At 38.2% G+C, this 15,421-nt stretch overlaps 1 protein-coding gene across 2 annotated transcripts in view; it reads left to right on the top strand.

Moving 5' to 3' along the window:
• The first annotated feature begins 14,365 nt into the window (after window positions 1-14,365).
• RALYL (RALY RNA binding protein like) overlaps window positions 14,366-15,421 on the top strand; it is a 363,390-nt gene continuing 362,334 nt past the window's right edge. Inside the window, exon 1 of one of the 2 annotated variants that reach the window (XM_065751889.1) lies at window positions 14,366-14,516. The gene's annotated coding sequence lies outside the window, so the exon portion shown is untranslated. The remainder of the gene's footprint in view (window positions 14,517-15,421) is intronic. The other variant, XM_065751886.1, reaches the window with a different exon arrangement.

Below are 15,421 nucleotides of genomic sequence, written 5' to 3'. Positions count from 1 at the left end.
GATTCCATCCACAGGGACCATGTAATCCAAATGAGGTTCAACAAAGCAAAGTGCAAGGATTTGGACTTGGGTCAAAGTAATCCCAGATATATATGCAAGCTAAAGAAGAACTCCTTGAGAGTAGCCCTGATGAAAGGATATAGGGGTCCTGGTCAATGAAAAACTTCTAATGAGCCAGCAGTGTGCACTTGCAGCCATAAAAGCCAATAGTGTCCTGCATTTCACCAGAGGAGGAGTGGCCAGGAGTATTAGGTAGGTGATTGCTCTCTATTCTGCCCTCGTGAGGTACCAGCTGAAGTACTGAGTCCATGTCTGGGGATCCTAGCACAAGAAAGAAGTGAAGGTTTTAGAAAGGGTTCAGAGGAGAGCCATGAAGATGATCCAAGGGCTGGGAGCACCTCTCCTTTGAAGATAGGGCTTGTTCAGTCTAGAAAAGAGAATGCTGCAGGTAAACCCCATTATGGCCTTCCAGTATTTAAAGGAAACTTATAAACAGGAAGGAAATCAACGTTTCACAAGGGTAGACAGCGACAGGATAAGGGGGAATGCTTTTAAACTAAAGGAGGGGAGATTTAGATTAGATGTCAGAAGGAAGTTTTTTACTGAGATTGGTAACGTGCTGGAACAGCTTACTCAAAGGGGTTGGGGATAACTCGTCCCTGGAGGTATTTAAAGCCAGTTTGGATTGGTCTCTGAGCAATTTGATCTAGTACTTGATCTGGTGGTCAGCAATCCTGTCAATGGCAAGGGGGTTGAAACTTGATGATCCTTGAGGTCCCTTCCAAACCGAGCCATTCTATAATTCTACAGTTCTACAATTCTATGACATACACTCTCATGCAGGAGTTACAAAAAAAAATAAAGTCTAACCCCAGTACCTTAGATTGAAAAGCTTCACTGTTACCATTAGCAAACATTTATAAACAAGAGATTCTACAATAAGAAAATAATACGGAGGCCAAATTAAATTTCCTCATAAAAACAAGATTTACTTAGTTGATCCTGTCTGTGAATCAATGAGGGAAAAAACTGGAAAAAGAACCTTTATAATGAGAATACTATAATCAACCTTTTTGTCTACATCATCAGTGTAGTTTCAACACGATAACACATATATGGTTGCATCTTTTTATAAAGAATGAAACTTTGGACAGAAATACAGAACTTCAATTGACTGAATCCTGTTTCCACTAGAAAGAAGTGAATTGCATGCACTCTAGAGTAGTCAGCAATGATTAAAATAATTCACTCATTCAAGCATTTAAAAATGCACGTAAGAATCCTATTATATAAAACTTTCTATTTTAAAGGGTCTTTATGTAGCTGCCCCACAACCAAAAAAGTTCCTTACAGTGGAAATCTCACGGTTCATCTCCTTCTCTCCTAATATTTTCCCCTCTCAAATCCAGTAATGTCATCATGAATGCCAAGATCTAAGAATTAGTAGTGTGTTAGAAACTAACAGTCTGTGAAAGTGAACTCAGTATAGAAGACGGTAAATACTTTACATAGGTTTAATAGATCATGTATAACACTGGAAAGCAAGACATTTCCTTTAATGAAACAACCCAGATTCTGCTTTTATTTACACCAGATCAAATACAATTTAAGTTATGGTGAAAAACTTCTGCTACACTATTTATCAAAGCACACTACAGCCAAATATTCAACATCAGATTTTGCAGAAGAAGTAATAAAACCAAAGTTTACACATATGGCATTTTATGGATCAGCAGCTATTTCATACTGAAAGATAAAATAAAGGGAATAAAAAAGTAGGCATAAGGAAGCAAGTGATTTACTGAACAGAAGAAATCCTTCTTTCCTTGCATTCAAAAGCTGTAAGCAGTAGCAAAGTTTGGTCAAAGTAAATGCACTGAAAAATTGTTCAAATTATTTCTTCATATAGTCTAGCACTTTTATGAAATATTATTTTTCACAGCATTAAATTTCAGATGTTTGAGTACATATTGCTATTGTCACAGATCCAGAACTTCACAACAAAATTCAGTCAACAAAATTTCAGCAATCTGAAACTGTCCCACCAGAAGCAAAGTTTTATTGGCATTTTCAAACACTTTGGGCTTTATTTCTATACTAGAAGTTGTCTAAAAGAAAGCAACTCAATAAGCACATTAAAGAAATTATTATCCAATTTTGACATCATATCTTTAAAAGTATGCCAATCAAGAAGTAGAAGCATTTGCTTCTTTTCCAAACAGTTAAAGAAATGTATGCATATTAAAACAACTAATAAAGTGTAAAGAATGGAATCCAAACAAAACAACATTTCACTAAATCTCTCTAAAAACTGAAATGTGCATAAATAAGCCTGAACTCATTTATTCTCCTGCACAGTGCTCAATTTCTCTGAGACTGTTCACTAAAGTCAGGAACTTCAAGCATTGATCTGTACGCATCTGAACTGTCTTTGATCATTTCTTCTTGTCACAAGCATACTCTGCACACAGAGGCTATGCAGTTACCTCATGAGTAACATTATTCAAAGGTTTTATATACCCCGCTAATGCACTTAATTGATTTATCAGTTCTTATTGCACACCCATTCTGGAAAACAAACAGACAACCAAACGATCAATAAATATATGTTATTTTGTGTTTGTAGGAATGACAAACCAATATTATTCAAAGCTGCACTGAGTCTGAGCTTTTTGGTTTTGACCAATGAGCTTTCAAACACAGAGTTTGACTTTTACAAAACCTAAATCCTGACTCTAGAGCTCTGAGCTTTTAAGCACTAATCTGGAAGATTAAATTCCAAGTTTTGACAGCACCTTTGGACAAGTGAAGAGCTGCATGTGGCACTTTCTTCTCTGTCCTTCTGTAGAAGCTGTCATTTGTTGGCTTAGCTGAACGAGTTCACATAAAGTAGAGCTGGAACGTCGTTAGCACATACAGCAGCAGCATCTCTGCCACTGATTGGAAATAAAGGAAAACATTACTGTAGTGTTACGCTCAGTTGATAATGTAAATATGTAGAGCTACATAAAATACTAGCAAGATTTCTGTTCTCTTTTAAGAGAGTTTGTCTCTTAACATATCCGTGCGGAGGTGCAGTGGTTACCAGAATGTGTACATGTTCCCCCTTGACAAAACAAACTCACTCACATCTCTTTTTAAAAACACTGACAATACCACACATGCAATCTTACCTTTGCTTGGCCCTACTATAAGGGTGGGTTTTTGAAGGCAGGTAAGACATAATCATCTTCTATTTCCTTTGCTCTTAAAGGAAGGAAAACACGTAGCAGTGCTGTATTTTAGTCACATCCCCTCTGTGGTGTGATGATACAGGTTTTTGCCCTGGCTTCTGTCAAACTCACCTAGCTTCCAGCTCATTCCAACCCAAGTTCTCATGAAAGGGTACTAGTGTACTGCCAGTACAGAAAACACTTAGCATAATACTGATATACTTAGCATGCATTTGTTGTCTTCAAGTTCCACGGATAGTACACATACCTGTGTACAATCTGAAGTAAAGGCTGTGGTTCCTATAAACTTAAACAGTTCTCTAGCCAGTATTCATGACGAAGCAGGAATAATGCAGAATTATCCATTTTATATGGTCTGTTTCCAAATAAAAAGCCAGTGGCAATAGTACTTTCCATATTTCTTATTAAGAAAACACAGGTATTTGTGTCTCTGAGAAGAATTGTCATAGTTTGTAGATCTCGCATCTAAATATTAAGTCATATTTACAAACACAAAATCTACCAGACCCAAGATCCCTAGATTATCCCTGAGGAAGCAGTCTCCTGGGCTATGCATCCTTCCTGCTAGTGCATACTACTACTGTGCTGTGTGACCCCAGACCACTTAGTAGAAAAGAACTGAATAGTAAAATTTTTATACAGCCATAAGTCTGTGAGAGTTACAAAACAGAATCCATTTGACAAGGCCACAATTTTTTAATCAATGTATATTTCTCTTACAGGAGAGATTATGGTTCATTTGAGTATAAGAAAATGAAGACTGGAAATAGAGAGAAGCAACTGAACATCAACTCCATGTTGTTTTCTTCATCCTGTTGCAGTGATCTAAAAATCTTCCAGCCCCACTAACATTCACCAGAAGACACTGGAAGGTTATAGAAATGTATTGCACAGTTTTCTGTGCAATGAAAATATACACAAATCTAATGGCAGTAAACTGTCTTAAGGAATCACACCTTAACAAAAGCGAGCTACTGAATTTGTTCACACAAACAGGACATGTGCAGAAAAGACACACAATGTAAATCTCTTTCTCTGTAAAGATGTATTCATCTATGCATAAACTGCTAAAATTACTTGTGAAGCCAACTGATGTGCGAGCCAGAGCCCTACCAGCACAGAAAAGACAGTTACAGAGTGGTCCATTCTCCACACACGCTTACTTTGCATTCAGCCAACGGATGCAGAGGGGATTGTATCAGACTGAACAAAGCTTTTTACTCGCATTTATGCAGGCTAAAACTGGGAATTACAGAAACTCCTGAGACATACTTTATGATAGCTCCTTGTCTTTGGAAAGAGGAGACAATAGAGAGCTTTAGTCTTTGAACAGATTACAAAAGGAAATCTAAATATTTTAAGGCATTCAGCCACAGTAAGGAGTTACTGACTCATGAATCAAATAAGAGGTAATTCCTTTTACTCTTCCATTTGGCAATTCAGTGACTTACTGCTACACCACACAGAAACTACTGAGGTGACTTCTGTTCCCAATTCCTGCCTTGCTGCCAACTGTTGTCTCCTGACCAAGACTAGTAAGCTCCATACATGTTCTTAGCGAGTAAAAAATCTCAGCAGACACAGATGGATACCTCATAGCCTGGTAACTTTCTCCTTTACCTTTTCAAAGATTTCCTAGAGATTTCCTTTTGGAATTATCTACAAGAATATTATCACTCTGAAGCATACTTTATTTTTATTATCAAGTCAATATCCTACACAGCAGTGCTTACCATTTTAAAAATTTCACATTGTTTCTGTGATTAACAGTTGTTTATTTTTCACGTTACTCTAATTTTGAATTCGTAATTCCCTTTCAATACTCTACTGCCTATGACCTGACCTAAAGTCTTTAATTCCTCCTACTTCAGGCATTTTCTAAACCAACCGTTTTGTCAAACTTTTGGACACCTTTTACTCACACAAGTGCTTTTTCCATATTTGTTTTCATGATTCTATTTCTTGGCTTTAATTCCTTTTTCCTGCAGTTCTCACAGATTTCACCTATTTGACCTGTAGTTTCTCCCTAACCTTTATTACTTGGTTTATTTTCTCCTTCTCTCACAGAAAAAAATAAAAAATAAAAAAATAAAAACTTGTTTGAAAAAAATATACCTTCTAAAAACATTTTTTAGGTTATTTACTGGTTTATTATCCAAATTTGACATCTTACCATCTTCCTCTAGCCCTAGTCCTCAAACTTATTGGGATCTTTCTTTTTCTTTCTTTATGAGTAATGCAAATTTAAATATGTTGACCTGACAGAAGAAAATTACTACACTATCTATAAGATGACCGTCGCTACTAATCCTTCCAGCTAGCACCACCACTTCAAGCTTCCCAGCATAACAGTGTTTATAGATAGCATTTAATGATCTTTATCAGTTTACATCATTTAACAACTGATCTTCAACAAACAAAAAGCTGGATATGTATTTACATCATTGTATCTGAGGAACCTCTATCAGGAGTGAGGGAGGAGAATGAGAGAGAAATAGTCATGAGTGAAAGCTAGTTACTCCATCTAGACTGAAGTCAGGAGTGGAAAGACTACTGACAACTTAATTCCTTAAGTTAGGTCTCACCACCAAAGAAACAGAACTAAATAAAAGAAGGGATTAACAAAATATACCACGATGAACCCTGTGTTCACCTTTCCCCCTCTCCTCCATCAATATTTCTGCATCAAACTGTACGTTCTTTTCAAAGCATGGAACTTCTCTTACATAGCAATGAAGCTACAAGAGTATTTTCAGCTTTAAAAAGCTAATGGTAATTTTATTGTAAAAATTCCTCCCACCACTTGAAGCAGCAGTGAGGCCAAAAGGGATCTCTACTGAGCTGGAAACCCTCCCTGCAAATTTTTAATAATATGAATAGTGTTTACTTACAAAAGCTTTTACTATAAATCAATACTGCTACTTGCATGAAGATCACTCAAATGAATGCTTGCAATAGAGAGACTCTGAATTCCTACAGACTGAAACTATTTAAATTATATGTTTTGCTTCTGTGTATATATGTACATTATTTTAACTCAAAAAGAAAATGTATTGGCTGCTTATATTCAATTTGCTTTTCTATACAGATATACAGCTTTTTTTTGTAATTGGAAGATATCAATATTGGATAAAAATGACAGAAAACACTTCTTGCATGTAGACAATTACATGTTGACAAGGGGTGGATATGTTGTGCTGTTGTGACAAATGAACATCATATTAACAGAGCACAGATTCATTTGTTGCTACAAAATATATGGATGTTTATGTTCTAATTACAAACATAGAAATCATCAATAATTAATATTTCTAGCAGAATATTTACATTATCAGCAGTACTATGTTTGGCTATCTTCAGACTGGTTTGGTTTATTTCTGATTTCCTCCTTTTCTCAACCCTCTATTTTTGCTATTCACATTCAGAAAACGGTCACCAGAACCACTGGTTTCTTCTGGTTTTATATTATTCCTTCTGAGCTGCAATGCAACTTCTTATCAGAATCACTATAAACCGAAAATATATACTCCCCTTTTGAACAGATGAGTAAGATAGACTGTAGAGGAGAGAGGAATATATGAATAGAAATGCATTTCGTTCCAATTTGCAGTCATGTTGCAGAATATAGAAGAAAAACATATTAAGCAAACGTGAGAAAACAAAAACATAACCAACCAACCAAATAAACCACAAGAACAAAACACACCAAAACTCAAAACAAAACCAGCAAGAAATGATATTAGGTTACTTTCTTATTTCTATCTTCCCCTTGTGTAACTGACATCACTCAATTATCACTTTCATAATACTGACTTAATGCTTCACTGTGGGATTGCTATGCCACTGGTATTACCAACTGCACTGCAGGTGACTCTCTTGATATCATAGATATTGGCTAAGAACTAGCATTTCTGTGAAAATCTATAATTCTGCCTTGGAATATATATAACTGCTTCTCTTAAAAACCTCTATAACCAGGGCTATCAGTAGTTATTTTCCTCCCAAATCACTCTGATTCTTTCAGTTGTTCTTCCTATGCAAATCTTCCAACAACAAAGTTTGCTTACTGACTCCTTCCAGAGCTTTCTTATAGGCATTCATTTTTGATCCGAGTAGATCTACTGCTGAGAAAAATGCTGCATGTAAAGAGCTTCAAAAGCCACAGGAAAAATATTTTTTCTTTTAAATGACATTCTAGAGAAAAAACATCTCTAGAAATAACCTGTGGTGTCCTGCCTTTTTGACTTTGCTTTCATGTTGTGTTTTGTACTCCAATAGACTTGAAAATTATCTAATTTTTTTTATTGACACTGTAAGGCATTTCCCAGTTTTATTAGAAAAATAGGATCTGCAAATATTTTATTAGCAGTGAATAAGTTTGTGGCGTCCTAAGGAGCTAACTGGCATGCAGGCTTTCCTGACTTAGTTTATGTTTTATGTACACACATATTTGTTTAAAGACTTCTATGTAGGGGTTTTGTATATGTTGTTTCTACTTATTTGCAACATAGGAAAAGCCCATTCATATCAAACACAATCATTATCACTTACTGGCATTTACTGAAAAGGAAAACATATTTGAAGAGTTTGGAATGGTAGACTGAGAGAGATTTGGGTTTAGTATTGTAAATGATTTGGAATATTTAACTTCTGTTAAGAAGTATTTTTACGCTTCATGATGACTATGTATTTCAGACTGGATTGTGCCTTTGGGCATTATCCTGTAATAGAAGTCATTTGTGATGTAAGCCAGGAGGAGGATCATTCCCAAGCATAGTTTTTCCAGGATTCTTCTATGTTGGCTAGAGGGAAGGGAGTGTGCTACATGAGTCATTTGCAAGCTGCAAGGCACTCAAAGAGCTGCAGCAGGGCAGAGATTTAGCTATATGAAAGAGCCAAACATGAAATCCAAAAAAATCTTTGCACAGCTGCACTGAGAAAGGGGGAAAAAAAGGGAATTCTTTCTCCCATATTCACAGGCTAAAGATTTACCTCAGAAGAACAAGATGCTGTTTAAAAGTGCAATATTTGATAATAGGAGATGAAGAAGAGGAACTGTGACCATGCAAAAGTGTTTCTGATTTTCTCAATAGAACCTAGAGAGAGAGAAAATAAATTAATGAATGCTACTCACCATGTCAATATATGTTTTCAAAATTACTGACCTCAGCTAACCTGATGTAATTATACAGTAATTCTTTCACTGTCTGTGGAAATTCTCTGCATTTATGGAAGGCAGCTGAAGTCAGAGTAAGACATGCCTCCATTATGAATTGCCTTTCCATTAAAAAAATACAGAAATCACATTACATTTTATATAATTTTATTTTAAAGTAGTCTTTTACCTGTATTTTGCCCAGGGGCAGACACTGACTCCTTAATGCTTTTACGTGATGTTTCCATTTCTCTTCAGGACAACACATGAATAAAACAAGATACACAAAAACCCTCTAGCCTCCAGCCATCCTGCAATGGACTGCGATCATGTCAGATCTCATTAGCTAGCTGAGATTAGCTCTTGTTAGTAACGTGTACGGAGGGTCAAAGAAAGAAAATGGCAGAACAGGTTAAGTGATGCAGCTCCATCTATGTATGGCTGCATGTGCATTTCCTGTATGCTAAAAGAAGGTGTTTATGAACACTGAAATGGTAATAACAATTTCATTTTTGGGGAAATGTCTGGAATGGAACTGGCTATGCAACCTTGTTATACTTCATGATACACAAGCATTATGACAAATACTAGCTATGTTACCATATATTCATTTCTTCATATAACCTTGCATCCTGCAATACTCCAGGTGGAAACACTGTTGTGCAGTAAGGGAGGACATGTAGCTTATGTCCCAGTCACATTTCTGAAAATGGAAGCAGATAAAGGCAAAGAAGAACAAAAAAGGCTTTAAGTTAAGAGAGAATAATGTTTGGCTGGTAAAAACTGAGTTCTAGCTATATATATACTATATACTGTGTATTTATTATTTATATTATTAAATATTAATATAATCTATGTTTTCTTTGTATTATGGGTACCCAATCTTAGCATATCTAAGCACACGGGATCTGATTCCCAGAAATGAAAGCTGCTCTTTTCCATTGTTTCCACTAAGGCCACATTTCTCAACTCAGGTCATTTTTTTTTAATCTGTCTCTCAAATGACCAGATTTTTTTTTCTTCTGTTCTTCCTCTCTCTCTTTTTTTAATCCCCTGCACCACAGATTCATTTCTTCCTGAGTTACTACTCATTCTTGCAAAGGCACACTTTTTGGTGTTGCATCTGATTAACTTCTGAGTTCTCATTCTTCCATTCAACTATACATGCCAGACATCAGCTACCATATACTTCCAGCAGATACAACACCAATATAAATAAATAAATAACACCCAAAAGTATGTTTTGAATTCTCCTCCTATGGACAGATCATCATATAGAAAATTTATGCATAAGAACAGATGGTGCAGACCAATGAATTTGATCATAAGCTGCCTTATCTCACACTGTTCCCAGAATTACTTATTGCAAAGCTCACAAACCGAGACATGCTCATTACAAGCTGAACTCATTAATTAACCCTTCAATGAAAAGAAGAAATTAAAAGAGCAAAAAGCGATAATTTTGGAACTCAGAGACTGCTTTGGGCATACAAAATTCTCACTGATTTTTATTGCAGATGCCTCTTTCGGTTTATGATAAAATAGCATGTGAAAATAGTCGTTTTGAGAATATAAAGCTTGTTGAATACTGTTTATGATTGTTTCAAACAGCACAGTACTTAAGAACTGAAAGACAGAACATTCCACTGTACAAAGCATTCAATCACTGAAAGCTCATCCTACTCAAAAACCCTTCTAACCTAACAAAAGAAGTCAAAAAAGGGGCTATAGAAGTGTTGAAAATTTCCTACTATTTTTTTTTCCATTCCCTTATACAGTGGGAACAAATCAGATAGTCTGTTTTCCTGCCTTTAAACAGAGCTGCCTTGCTTTTATTTCTTCTGTCATTTACTGTTGGACTTTTTTACCTGCATTGTGATCTGCTGCTTGGAAATTTCAGCTTAAAAGGTGGTAATAGAAGTGAGTTAGCCTTACTTTACAGATAAATATAGTGTTTTAAAAGTACTGTAAGTTGAAGGAAAAAAAGTGCAGAATTCTGTGGAAACTAACAACAATTCTGTAGAAAAAGGCAAGAAAAACAATGTTATTGTACAGAGGAAAACAGATGAAGGAAAGGTCTTTTAAAAATATGTTTCAGTCTAGAGTAATAAGTCATATTTATCTAGACAGGCTGGAGATGATTTTAAAAATGGAAAATAAACCAGCGTGATATTCACTGAAGTATGATACTACAATCTTAACAAAAATATTTAAATGACAGTTAACCATATTAACCTAAAAGTCTGGAAACGGCAAAGTTTTCCTTTAACCTGGTACCTTGTCCAATACTTCAAGTAATTCTTTTATTTAGCATTTATTGTTGTTCAACTATTTTTCCCTTTCCTGTGGTCCTGATACTAAAAATGACAAGTGCAAAAACCAGAAACACTTTAGAACCCTATTGCTACATTGGGTGGTCCCAAAGGCATCACATTAGCCACTGAATCAGGATTAGATAGCTGAATATGCAAACAAGATCACTTATAACTGACAGAATCAATCTGAGTTAGAAGAGACCTTTAAAGATCATTTGGTCCAACTCCTCTGCAGTGAACAGGTACACCTATTGCAAGGTCAGGACCAGGCTGACCTTGGATGCCTCCAGGGCCAGAGCATCTACTACATCTTTGGGCGCAACCTGCTCTAGTACTTCACTACCCTTACTGTAAAAAGCTTTATCCTTACATCCAGCCTAAATCTCCCCTCTTTTAGTTGGGAACCATTTCCCCTTCCCTTGTATTATCAAAACAGATCTTCCCTTCTCGTAACTCCACTCTTGATATTGAAAGGCTGCTCTCACATCTCCCTGGAGCCTTCTCACCCAGGCTGAACAACCCCAGTTCTCCCAGCCTGTCCTCAAGATGGGAGGTGTTTCATCAATGATTGTATCATGATTGTTATTATCATTATTACTAATGTTATTTTTCCATATGGTAAAATTTTAACTGACTTCTGCTAGTGCAATAGGAGGAGGAGGTAGTAAATGCTTGCAACTGGAGCTCAGCTGCTGAGTCATGCTGATGAATCCTTGCAAAGCCAGAACGTTAGTGCTGGACTCCAACTAATTGTTAAGTGCCTGCAAAGAGAAGATGTTAAAAAAATTGTAAGTACAGTGAAATTGGTCTTAAAAGAAAAAAAAAAAAGCGAATTGTGTGTGTCTCCAATACTAGCCTCAGTTGAAAGGGAAGAAAATTGCCTAAGTAAGGTGCATACACAGCAGCAGACTTGTTCTGAGAGTATAGATGCTTCAGTGCAATCAAGAAAAACAGATTACAGTCAATGAGACAATCTTAGTATGTACTTATTTCTCCTCCTGAGGGGAGGGTGATACTGCAGAGGCACAGGGAAGAGAAGCAAAAGATTGGGACTGTAAGGAAAGACTGCAGGAACAGTGAGCCCAGCATAAGCCACAGAGCACTGACTGTGAAGTGTCATGTTTCGGGAGCCTTAGGAAGTCTAGCTCTGCTGGTAGCCAAGGCAGAAGCAAAGAAGTGCTGGCTCATACCCTCTTCATCCAAAATTCTTGGTTACTTTTAAGGGCATCTCTTAATCACTCTGCAGTGGAGCTCAGCTGCTGTCGTGCAGAAGGAAAAATGGAAATCCTAAAAATAGCCAGCAGCCACTTTCTTTACATGTACTTAAGCAGTATGCCCTGAAAATGATCTAAGTGGCACTCCTTTTCCCTCATTCTCAGCTGCATTCTTTTACACTGCACTTTGTTGAGCAATGTGTTCAAGTTTCCCACATTTCGGTCCAGCTGCTCTTGGAGACAACTTCAAGCAGAAGTAGCCAGAAAGTGCAGGCATTGATAAATAAAGGCTTCCTAGGATTCTGTGAAAACAATATTCTCCTGAACTCTCATTTGCTTGTAACCTATTCCAAACACGTATTCTTGCCAAACTTCTTGCAGCTTTTACTCCCTGAAGCTTCCTTCACCTTAATGGATTGTAAGCAGAAAAGGTGACTCCTTAGGTAAACCTAAGGTTAAGTCCTTAGGAACCCATTCATTTTCACAGTATTTACAATGCTAACTATGCTGGGATGTGCTCTTGTTACTGTTTCTGAGCCTAGATTCCCCTCAGCTCTCTTTACAGACCTTGTACAACCTCCTGCACCGCACCTACTGCTCCAGGCCACCTCTAAACCTTGCATCTTCCAGTTTACAGCCAGATTTACCCAATGTACCACAATGAATTTTTAAATCTCTTGCAGTATACCAAATAAATATATATACACTTGTAATGAGAACATACGTATTTACCCTATTCCTATTTCTTGGAATCCAATGAGCAAACGATGCATAAAATATATTGCCAAAATGTGTATATCTGGTTTCCTATATGTATGCCAACTTGTAATTTACAACGTTAGATTATTAAAATACCACTAAGATACCACCGTTTCACCTTTTTTTCTTATTGTTACTATTTTTCCCATTTCAGGAACATGTGTGCTCAAAATCACATAAACTGAAAACTGAAAAGCAGCAACTAAATAGGGTTGTAATTTAGGACTCCACTCTGCAAACAGGTTTGGAAATTAAATACCACCAAGCAAACCCTCAACCATTGGACTGTATTTCTTGATGCTGTACCCAACGTTGACCAAAGTAGGTCATCCACCTAGGAAGTACACCTCCCACACCTGACAGCTCCAGATGTGACAGTCCAGAATATCATCATGACAATGTGGCTGAGTTCATTGTCATATGTAAGCAAAATGCAGTAAATGTGGTTAGTGTTCATACCAAACACTTTTTTTTTTCTTGTATCTTTAAGGATCACTGTTGTTTGAACCTTCTCAGAAGTACAGTACCACTCTGGAGAACCAAGCTTAGCACAGAGAGAACAACTGGGATTGGTATGAAACACCGAAACAAGCCTAGTGCAAAAAGAGAGAACAAGACAAAAAGCAAGAAAGCATAACTATTAATATATTTTAAAGTTTGTCCAGTGATCTTTCTCTGCTTCATAAAAGAAACTGAGAGCAAAGGAGAAAGGGAGCATTTCTTTTCATTCTCGGGAAACACTAGGGAAGAGATAGGAGACAGAAAAGAAAGAAAGAAACAAATGGTTGGGGCAAGGGATAAGGCTTTGTGCAAGGACATGAAGAAGGCAGGCTGGTGCCCTCACCAGTCTTTTATAAAGCAGGGCATCCTCTTACTGGCCAAAGCAATTTCTATCGAATAATAACCTGACTGCTTCTCCTGCCTCCTGACCCAGATGAAAAGAGAGCAGCTCTAAACAAAAAGTGCAGGAGGGGGGGGGGGGGGGAGGAGGAGGATCGCTCCCTCCATCACAGCACCTGGTTCACAGAAGCGCTTCCCTTCCTCCATTAATTTATCTCACACAGATGTCTCTTTCTCTCATTGCTGAAGCAGCAGTTAAGTTTGGGGGCTGCTGAGGTGAGGGAGCAGGCTTTGCAGGTCGGGCCTGCGGAGCTCAGCTCCAGCCATGCCAAGCTGCCCCCATCCCCGCGGCCTGCTCTCCCGGCTGCTGCATTAGCCGAGGAGACAGTGAGGAGAGAGAGCAAAAGGGAGAAGCAGGCGACGTAGGGAAAACTCTCAGCAACAGCCTGCTCTGGGCTGGTGGGGAGAGCTGCCACCTGGAGCCGCTCCAGGGCCACTCTCCGGCGCCTTGGGGTGCAGCCTCACGCACTGCCACGCTGGGCGCACAGACCGCTCCCCTTCCACCTGCACCGGACGCGCGGCGCGACCCCACATCCTGCGGGACAGCGGCCGGAGGGCAACAGGCGGGCGGTAACTTCACGCGGCGACGGCGAGCAAGTTTGCGCCGCCGCGCAGGACGCGCCCGCCTCCGCACCTCGCCCGCGCAGCCGAGCTGCGTGCCCGCGCCTCGCCGCGTTCTGCGCGAGTGCGTGCGAGAGCGGCACCTGCCGAGGCCGGCGGCCGCGGGGCGCGGGGCTGAGTCCGGGCTGGGTCCGCGCCCGGCGCCGCCGCCGCTGCGCCCTCCCGGCTGCCAGTCCGCCCGGCTCCGGATCACGTGGCGGTTGCCGGAGGCAGAGACTAGAGAGGAGAGAAAAAAAAAAAGCGCCTCATTCCTTCTTCCACCGCCATACTGTATTTTATAGTAACTCTCATTTTTATTCCTCCCTTTTACTCCCGCTCGGTGAGTACCTTTCCGCTGACATTCTTGTCCTCCTCTTTTTTTTTTTTTTTTTGTCCTGTTTTTTTTTCTTTTTTTCTTCCTTTTGTTTTTTCTGTTTTTTATTTTTTTTGTTTTTCTGTTTTTTTTTTTTGCTTCTTTTTTTTTTTTTTCTTCCTCTTTGATTATTGTTTAAATGGATTTGATCTTTTGCTGATGACAAGTTTTTTTTTCTTAGCATGCGATGGTTCCTAAACTGTGAGCAAAAGGTGCTGCTGGGGCCGGGAGTCACAGGGAATGAGAAATGATGATAATAATAATAGAGACTTGCCAGTCCAGCAACAACTGCGATACGTTGAGTAGCTGTATATCTGTATATGCAACTGGTTTTGTTGTGCACTGAAAGCGATGTGAAATATGATGCTGTTTTTTTAAAGATGAGAAAGAAGGCATGTTTCTAACTCTTTTTTTTTTTTTTTTTTCTTCAGAGGATTTACTCTGGTGTTTTATTTTGATTTTTGGGTGGCTTTTTTCAGGGTTTTTTTTTTTTTTTCTCCTTATAGAGATGGGATTTGCAAAGGCATTTTACAGCAGTGTTTACAGAGTTTGTAGTCTTGCAATACTGGTGGAAGCCACAGAGCAAGATGTTAATTTTATTGCTTTTTTTGTTATTGTTTCTTTTTTTTTGACACTCAGTGCAATCAGCAGGGCTTTCTTTTTTCTTCTTTTTTTAGTTTTTGATGCCTGTTTATAACGTGAAACTTTTCTTGCAGCGTGTTACAGTTACCATTTTTAAATACTTTTTTTCCTCCTTAAAGATAACAGAACAAAATATACAGCCAAAGAAATGACCCTTACTTTTGCACATTTTGCACCTTGACTTTTTTATTCTTTTGCCGGCAGTATTTTATGGTGGTTATTATTATCAT

Source organism: Cyrtonyx montezumae, unplaced genomic scaffold, assembly GCF_038088225.1.
Source record: "Cyrtonyx montezumae isolate F1298 unplaced genomic scaffold, pur_monq_1.0 scaffold_8, whole genome shotgun sequence".
Lineage (NCBI taxonomy): Eukaryota > Metazoa > Chordata > Aves > Galliformes > Odontophoridae > Cyrtonyx > Cyrtonyx montezumae.
Note: the sequence above shows the minus strand (reverse complement) of the source record. Positions and strands in the feature narration are given on the sequence as shown.